Source organism: Agelaius phoeniceus, chromosome 1 (genome assembly GCF_051311805.1).
Source record: "Agelaius phoeniceus isolate bAgePho1 chromosome 1, bAgePho1.hap1, whole genome shotgun sequence".
Classification (NCBI taxonomy): domain Eukaryota; kingdom Metazoa; phylum Chordata; class Aves; order Passeriformes; family Icteridae; genus Agelaius; species Agelaius phoeniceus.
The window spans coordinates 142838737-142847166 of record NC_135265.1 but is presented as its reverse complement, the minus strand read 5'-3'; the positions used below and the strand labels follow the sequence as shown (position 1 = coordinate 142847166).

At 46.0% G+C, this 8430-nt stretch overlaps 1 protein-coding gene across 7 annotated transcripts in view; it reads right to left on the bottom strand.

The window, feature by feature from the left end:
* Window positions 1-2073: 2073 nt before the first annotated feature.
* Window positions 2074-8430, bottom strand: part of ZHX2 (zinc fingers and homeoboxes 2) — a 75524-nt gene continuing 69167 nt past the window's right edge. For all 7 annotated transcript variants that reach the window (XM_077188607.1, XM_077188615.1, XM_077188624.1 and 4 more), the window contains one exon: window positions 2074-3342. The gene's annotated coding sequence lies outside the window, so the exon portion shown is untranslated. The remainder of the gene's footprint in view (window positions 3343-8430) is intronic.

Here is an 8430-nt window from a genome sequence, read left to right as displayed (position 1 = left end):
GTTGCTGCCCCAGAAGTTCCCAAGGCTTGGTTAAATGGGGCTTTGAGCCACCTGATCTATTGAAAGATGTTCCTGCCCAGTGCAGTGGTGAATGAGATGATCTTTACATGTTCCTTGTGATCCAAACCATTCTGTGATGCCCTTCTGTGGTGTCTGAGTGCTCTCTCACTGTTCACATTTAATAAGGCTTCTGACATGTCTAAATTGTGTGTTATGATGTACTTGGAGCCCCCAGATCTCTAACACCAGTACAGAGCTTCCCAGCATCTTATGGACCAAGCAGAAGAATGAAAATCCTTGTCAGTAAAAATCAGACAAAATTTAAAAAGGAGAGGCCACCAAATTCAAGGTGTTACTGACTTCCCAGTGACAGATTTTTCTACAAGCCACATTTTAATCTTGTACAAGTTTGAAAATCTGATTTATTTTTATTTTGTGTTTAACTAGATTTCTTCTGATTAGAAACTTCAACACTTAGGTTAAAATGCCTTGTGGGAGGCATCAATCAGCACCTGAGCCCCAGGGGCTGCTGCAGCTGGGGGAAAGGCTGGAAAGGCTGGAAAGGCTGGAAAGGCTGTCCTGAGCTGGCCCCTCGCTGCAGGGCTCTGCCAGGACAGGCCCTGCTGGCCGTGCTCCTCAGCAGCTCTGGGGCTGCAGGGCTGTGGGAGGAAGGAATTAAGGTGGAAACTCGGTGTCAGCAGCGTTTTCATGGTGTGCAGTGAAACCCCAGGGCCCTGTCCCCAATGGCTGCCATGCACAAACAATGTCCCCTTTGTCCCTTGCTCTGGCACTCTCCTAGGAACGCAGTCACTGTGCTGTGTTAATTAAACACAAAGCCTGCTGCCACTGCCCAGCTCTGCCAGCCACACTCAGGCAGCCTCTGGGGCACCTGGGCTGCTCCAAGCTCAGCCTAAAGGGGTCCCGGGCTTGGCTCTGTGGGCTCTGAAGGTTTGGTACCACACCATGACCTGCCTGCACAGAGCCCCTCAGTGCCACCAGGCTGCCACCCTGGCCAAGATGTGCCAGCCTGCTTGCTGGGGACAGCCTCAGATGTATTATCTGTGTGATGAGAGACTGCAGGGCCACTGCCATTGTTTCATTCGAATTGCAGAGATCTCTGAGAGCCCCAGTCCTGTGCCCTAATCCACTGTATCTGGGATGCACAAATACAGAAAAACCCAGGTGGGTCTTGTTCTTCCTAAGCTCCCCAGGAGCACTGCTAGTTAAGTAGGTCAGTGCTCCAAACACACAGATGTACAACTCATGTCAGACAGGAGAGATGCAAACTGCAAGACTAAGCCATCAAGTGGCTGTTAAAAACTTCACAAGGGCAATTAAACTATTACCATCCTTTCATACAAGCAGTAGAAAGAGAAGTGGCAATTAGTTTCAGTTACAGCTTTGGAGTTCTGGACAAGCATCTCCAGATGCATTTTCTTTTTGGTCACCTGCTCTGTGCACCCATGACTGCACAGGCATCTGCCCCCACCCTGAGGTGAGCAGATGAGCACCTGAGCTGTGTGTGATGGGACATGTGCATGCTCCCTGTCTGGCAGCCTCTGCCCAGGGAGCTGCTGCTGTCACTTCCCCACCTTTTGCACAGCAAACAAAGGGCTGCCCCATCCAGTCACTCCTCTTCAGCAAGGAACCAGACACCTTTACTGCAAGGGAATTCACTTGTTGCCACCCACTGCAAACCTCCCTCTACAGTTATATGTTGTGCTGATTAATAAAAATAACTCCATATGTGTGAATCACAGGGCTGGTTTCATTCATTCGTTCAGTTTGTGAATCTGCAATCAAAATAAAAGGTGTTCCCCAAAGGCTCATTCCCAGGCACTGTCTGCATCCTTCCTGCAGGAAACAGCTCACTGACAGGGGGGATTCAACATTGGTATTCATGGAGTTCACTTTAATACAGTATTTGCCACATTCTGCAAAACCAGTAAAACCCTCATTGCAGCTCTAAAGACATCAAACTCCTGTGCACAAAGTTTGGGCTGAGGGTGGGTGGGGTTTGGTTTTCTTGGGTTTTATTTATTTTAGAGTAAAACAAAAGAGTTGAGAAAAAAGTTTCCAAAATTTTTAGCCTTTGTTTTATTGAGTTACAACAAATGAGCAACAAGTTAGAAAAGTTGGATTTATTCAAACTCCCTACATCCTGTTTGTGCAGCACACTGAAAGGTGGGCAAGTTCTCCAACCCCAGCTCCTCAGAGGAACTCACTGGGCAGCTCTTGCACCCAGGCTCCTGCTCCCCTCTGCTCCCTCCTCACACATGCACAGACAGACATCCCCACACAAATCCAAATTAGCAGTATTTGAAAAAAAGTGCACTCAGGAACCTAAGAGTGATCTAAAAATTTAGTGGCAAGGGTTAATAAGAAACTTCTGTTGTGCGCTACAACGTCTAAAGCTGGAGGGCAGCTGCTGGTTATGGTGTCCATCACTGTACCAGCCAAAGAAACACAAATAAATTTGGATTATGAAGCATCTCCATTTCCTCATTCCAACCCCTCTGGGAGTTGTAATGCATGTTTAAACAAAAAGTGCTAAAAAAACCCCAAAACCAAACCAACGATCAAAAAAAGGCATTCTGGCCAAATCTTCAGAGACCCACAGCTGGGGCTGGCTGGTGAAAAGTGAAGTACAGGAGCTGGAGAAGACTTGCCTTGTAGGAGCATGGAAAAGCAGAGATTTAAATATTTCAATCAGTAGCAGGTGGCCATAGAACAAAACAAAAAAGTCAAAACAACAAGAGAAAAAAACAAAAAAACAAACCCCACTGCTCCAGAACATGTTTAACTGGTCTGAAATGTAAACTGGAGTGGGGATCTGGGCTCAGGTGTTGATCTGCACCAAGACAACTCCAAAAGATTGCAACTCTTTCTTAAAACACTTCAGGAAAAAAAAATCTCCCTCCTCCACAAAAGACACTTCCCTCCCCCCAACCAACCCCAAAATTTCTCAATTGCATTTTATGCAAGAATAACTTGCACCTATTAAAAAAATTAACAAAATTTTTATGTTGTACAAATCTGTTCCAGTAGAGGAAGAGGCAGGGCAGGAAAGTGGGTGGGAGAGAAACTAAGAGAAAACTATGTACAAGGACCCTTTCCTCTTTCTTTCTTCTCTTTTGTAATGCAGTAGTAGGACTTTGGCACTATCAACAATTCCATGGTGATGCTCCATGAGAATATCTCTTCCCACTGTGCCTCCACAAGCGCGGTTTGAGACTTGGAGTCACAGCACACTCTCTCACCCAGGCAGGAAAATAGAGTTGTCTTCTATTTTCAGAGAGCATTTCCCCTTCAACATCAGGACAGTGCAGCTGAGAAGTACCCCTGCAAAAATTACAACAGCAGCATATTATTTTTTAAGGCACTATGAACTGTTTGAGCTGTTAACTATGCTGAGACCTGGTTTACACCCTGCACATGTGGTAACACTGTTTTGTGTTAACTGCACCCTGAGGCCTATCCTTATCACAGCCTCATCTGGTAGGGTGCTGCATTTTTGCTGCATGTAACACCCAGCTAACAACCCCCTGTAGACTTCCAACAGGGATATATGGTCCAGCCTTGGCTCAGGCAGATTCTTACACTGACTCAAAATGATGCCTGCACATGTTTGGGGCAACCACTTTGCAACCACAGGACAGACAGTGCTAAAACCAAGAAGACTTCAGGTCTTTCTCCCCCAGTAAATCCCCTTGTAAGGCTTCCTATTTCACGTGATTTTAGAAAATGATACAAACTAAAAGACAATGGAAAAAGTTGGATGTGCCTGTGCTCTGCAAAGCAGCTTCCTGGTTCTGCTGTCACTCCTGCACCATCATAAAGGCTGCACAATTGGACCAGGGATTAAGAAATGACCCCTCAAAACCCAGCCTTCAAACAGGCACCAATTCACACCTATCCCCAGCTCCCAGCAAAAAGCAAGGGCTCTATGACAGGGATTATGCTCAGTTTTTCCACACTGAGGTGTGAACGTGCAAGAAGTGCAAACATCCTCTGCAGCCACCCTGCAGCAGTGCTCACTGAAACCTGAGCCGATCCTTATTTCACACCTCTCAGGGATGTTGCTGCCTGCTCTGTTATTTCCCACAAAAGCAGTGGGCTCTCTCTATCTGGCATCTGCAATGCAGTCAAGCCCAGGGAAAGGCCACAGGCTTGCACCAATATCAAGGGGAAAAGTCCTCCCCCCACCCTTGAGACCTTCCCACACAGGCCCCTGTTCATCCTGACCCACTGGAGAATTTTAATTGCTGCACTGGGTTTTGCTTCTCCTTCTGAAATCCTTCATTATATTAGAGCTTGAGTCTCTAATGCACCTCACTCATTTCAGGGGAAAAAGCATGTCCTCCCTACTTCAGCCTCATTCCCTGAGAAGTTTTATAGGGTGACCTGAATTCTTCAAAAACCTCAAAAGTTTCAGGATGACCTGAATACTGCACTGGTCAATCCCTTGCTGAGTTACTTCAGGAGGCTGACTTGGAGCCCAGCACCAGTGGCAGACACAACTGAGAGCTTTCTAAATGAAACCCTAAGTCTCAAGAAAAGTGAGAACTTGGGCAGAAAGTGAGAAACCCAGTGATGTTCACTGCTGGTGGTTTTGGACACTAAGGAATGCACTGGGTCCCTGGCAAGCAGGTCATGTGAGCTCCTGCAGCACTGCAGAGGGGGCTGGAGATGCCAGGAGGACCCAGACCAGCTCTGATGCTCAGTCTCATGCATTCAGCAGATGAAATGGATGATTGCCTTCAGGCTTTCTTTTTTTTTTTTTTTTTTTTTTTCCCCTACAGTGCAACCTTCACACGTGGTTTGACTCTGGCAAATCTCCACAGAGCAGTGGTCACAGCCAGCAAGATCTGGGGTGTTCATGTTCCCACCATGAGCCACAGGCTTTGGTGCCTACACCTTGCAGGGGTCATGCTTAAAAAAGGAGGTCATGAAATAACTCCAAAAAGAGACAGTTTACTGTGGAAAGGTGGTGATGGGGGAAAAAACCAGATCATTCTGAGAAAAAACAAAAGCTCTGGTCTTGGGAAAACCCCAGAGGAGACAACACCAAAGAAAGCAGCAGAACTGGCATCCTCTGGTCCTGCTCTCCTGCCTGAGCTGTAGTTTGCTGTGTTTAATTCAGAACCAGTTCCTGTTTGTCAGTTTGTGCACAGGAGGAGGACAAGGGACCCAGTTCTGACCTGTGCTGTGGGAAGGCAGGAACCTCTCTGCTGATGGAAAGGGAGCTACAGCTCTCTCTTGACAGAGCAGCTGGGCCTCACTACAGGAGGGACACAAAGCTTCATGACAGTCTCAGGACACTTCCAGAGAGGGCTTTAGTGCACCCTACAGCAGCCACTCAGCATCTGGAAGGCCTGGTACCCTATGGGGACAGGTCTCCCAGCCTCTGTTCAAGAAAACTGACCTGCTCCATGGAATAAATCCAATTTTGCCAACAGCTTCAGATACAGACTTAGTAACAGAGCCTCTCCTTAGTCCTGGGATGGCATTGCAGAGCCTGGCATGAATCCTGCTCTCACAGAGGCCCAGTCCCTTGTGAAATTCCCTCTAGCTTCAAATCCCTTCTAGATTCCCTCTAGCTGCAGCAGCAGAAGAATCTGCCAAACATGGATCAGTTTGGGAAAAACTCGTTTTTTTTAAGGCACAAGGTCTGTGAAGGCTATGACACAAATGCTCTCTCATAGTTCCAAAATCTCCTAAAGCTACACACTGGAGAAGAGTGACTGAGATGGTCTGGAAGAACTGAGGTTTCACAAAAGCCACACACAAATTCAGTCAAGCAGGGTATGGAGGTCAATCATCAAAACCCATTCATTTTAGAGTATGTAGATCAAGCTGGCAAAACAGCAACACCAGGAATATGCAAGGAGCAGCTCCTGCCTGGTGTGTGGCTCAGCAGTGAGAGACTCACCCAGCAGGTGTGGCCGTGTGAGAGACAAGAGGAATCCCTTGTCAGCTCTCCAGTCCACCTCTTACATGTGGTACCTGAGGAGCATGTTAGGAAAAATCCAGCTTTTATGACAACTGACAGAAACAAGTTCCTTGTTAGGTCATACAGAAGTCTCTGCTTTTGAGTCATACCCTGGACATCACTTGGGATAACACCTTGTTAATTTAACAACAAAATTTTAGCTGAAAATTTCTAAGATTGGCTGTCCAATGAAAACTTAGAAAAAGTAGTTGAGATTATTCCCTGAGTCCCATCAGATTGGGATATCAAGATTCCAAATTTTGTGTCACAATGACTGTGGCAATGCCTCCATGTGTGCACCACAGAGCAGCACTTGCATTCCTCAGCTGAGACTTACAGGCAGAATATAGGAAAATTAAGAGGACTTTTTTAGGTCCCCAGACCAGCACACTGAGAAACTGGCAAGGAGCAGAGGACAAAAGGGCCCTCTGACCATTACTGCACACTCCTTGCAGCAGAAGTCCTGCTCCAGTGCACCTTTTCTCAGCAGGTATTTTACACAGAACCACCTGAAAGCTCCTCGTGAAAATGATCACTCAGCAACAGTTTAACTCAGACCAAAGTTCTTATAAAAATTCCTCTCTGATAACAGTTGAGCACCTCCAGAGCCCTGAAGCTTTATGGCCAACACCTGCACAGAGGCAAGAGGGTCACTCCACACCTGACACTGCTCACAAGCACAAAAACCCAGGCACCAAACCCAGGCTGCTGCAAGGAGCTGGTGCAGATCTTGGTTTCATAATACAAGAGGTTTGTAAGGAACAGGGGTTTCAGGCAGCTCCCCCTGCTCCTGCCTTCTTCTCCACTGCCCCTCTGAGCCCCTGATCTCCCCCTCCTTGGAATCAATATGTGTAGCTGGAAGGGGGAAATGTTCTGGAATAACAACCCGGCGAAAAAGAATCCCACAATGCATTTATTCCTCACACATTTGACTTTAAAAGGCAGATCAGATCCTGGCTCTCCCTTCTTATGTGGCTGCACAACAGTGGCACCCCAGTGTGCCTCTGGCTGATGTTCCCACATCCTTCTTCCTTTAATCCCTGCCTTTGACACACAGGTAACACCTGCTCCTCACATCCCTAATTGCCAACTTTTCCAAGAGTAATGGAAGACAGTGCCTTGCAATGCAGTCTGAGTCTGTAAGATTTTGGTATAAAGGTGCTGTCATAACATTTCTCAAGATTAGCTAAAAGAATTCAAAAATAATACCACTTCAGGGTTGTTTTTTTCCTCAACTCAGAGAATGTCCAGGAGACTTTGGGACAAGTACTGCACATGGAGAAAGTGGTGTGCTAGCCAGCAGGGCTCACTGCCAAAAACTGCACCTCTGCAACAGGTGGTTCAATCCAAGTACTGGTATCTATAATACCAGAAGTCTTAAATACAAGTGTGGAGGCACTTCTATCAGTCCTGGCAATTTTTTTTTAATTTTTAATTTTTAAAGAAATGCTAAAATATATTTTACTTATTAGATGCCAGAAAATTACCAATTTTTCTCAAACAGGTGTTCTGTCACTATGGTTTTTAATGCAGGATGCTGAGTTTTCTGTAGGATAAGCTCTAAAGTTGTGGTTTAAGGAACCTCCAGATTCAGGAATACTGAGCACAAAATGTTACAGGTTCCAGTGAACTCAATTCAACATGCAAGAATTACTGACAGTGCTTGTTCCAGATTTACACCTGTGCAGTTGTGATCAGAAACAGGTTTCAGCTCTCCAAATAACAAGTCCTTTTGCACTGGGAAAGATCATATAACCCCCCACCCCCCTTAAAGCCAGGCCCTGCAGCTTGCTTTTAAATTCAAGATCCTGTGAAGAAGAGCTGCTAAACACCCACACAGCTTAGTCTGGGGCATTTCCTAAGCCTCAAGTGAGAGCAAGCAGAACAAAGCTAGACTGAAGAGAGTTCTCACTTGCAAGAGGAAGAAAACACATTTGCATGAGCCACTTCAGTCCCACTTTTTTCTTTTTTTTTGCTCGCTTTTGCATAAAGAGGCATCTGTGTCCTAGGCCCTTCCCCCAGTGACCTTTTGTTTTCAACATGGCAGGATGCTGCAAAGGAAGGACCTGAGATGCAAAAACAGGCACAGCCTCTAGTCAGTGATCTCTCAGCAAGGGGGATATTATCAGCTAGTATTATTTACTATTTCTTCGTGTGGCTCACCCAGCATGTTTTATGTAAAGTACATATAGGTTGTTTAAAGACAGAAAGTTTTAAGGTTTAATCACTTATTGCAAAAAAAAAAAAAATTATGGAAACCTCCCTTATCCAGGACTTGATCCACAAGGAGACAAAAACCAAGGCAAATGGCACTAACCCCTCCTCTATCATGCAGTTGGCTTTAATTTACAAACAGAATGGGTTCCCTTTTGTTCAGGCATCCAGCAGGCACAAAGCATCCGGCAGGGATGGGCTCCAGGGATTTACACTGAAGGGCT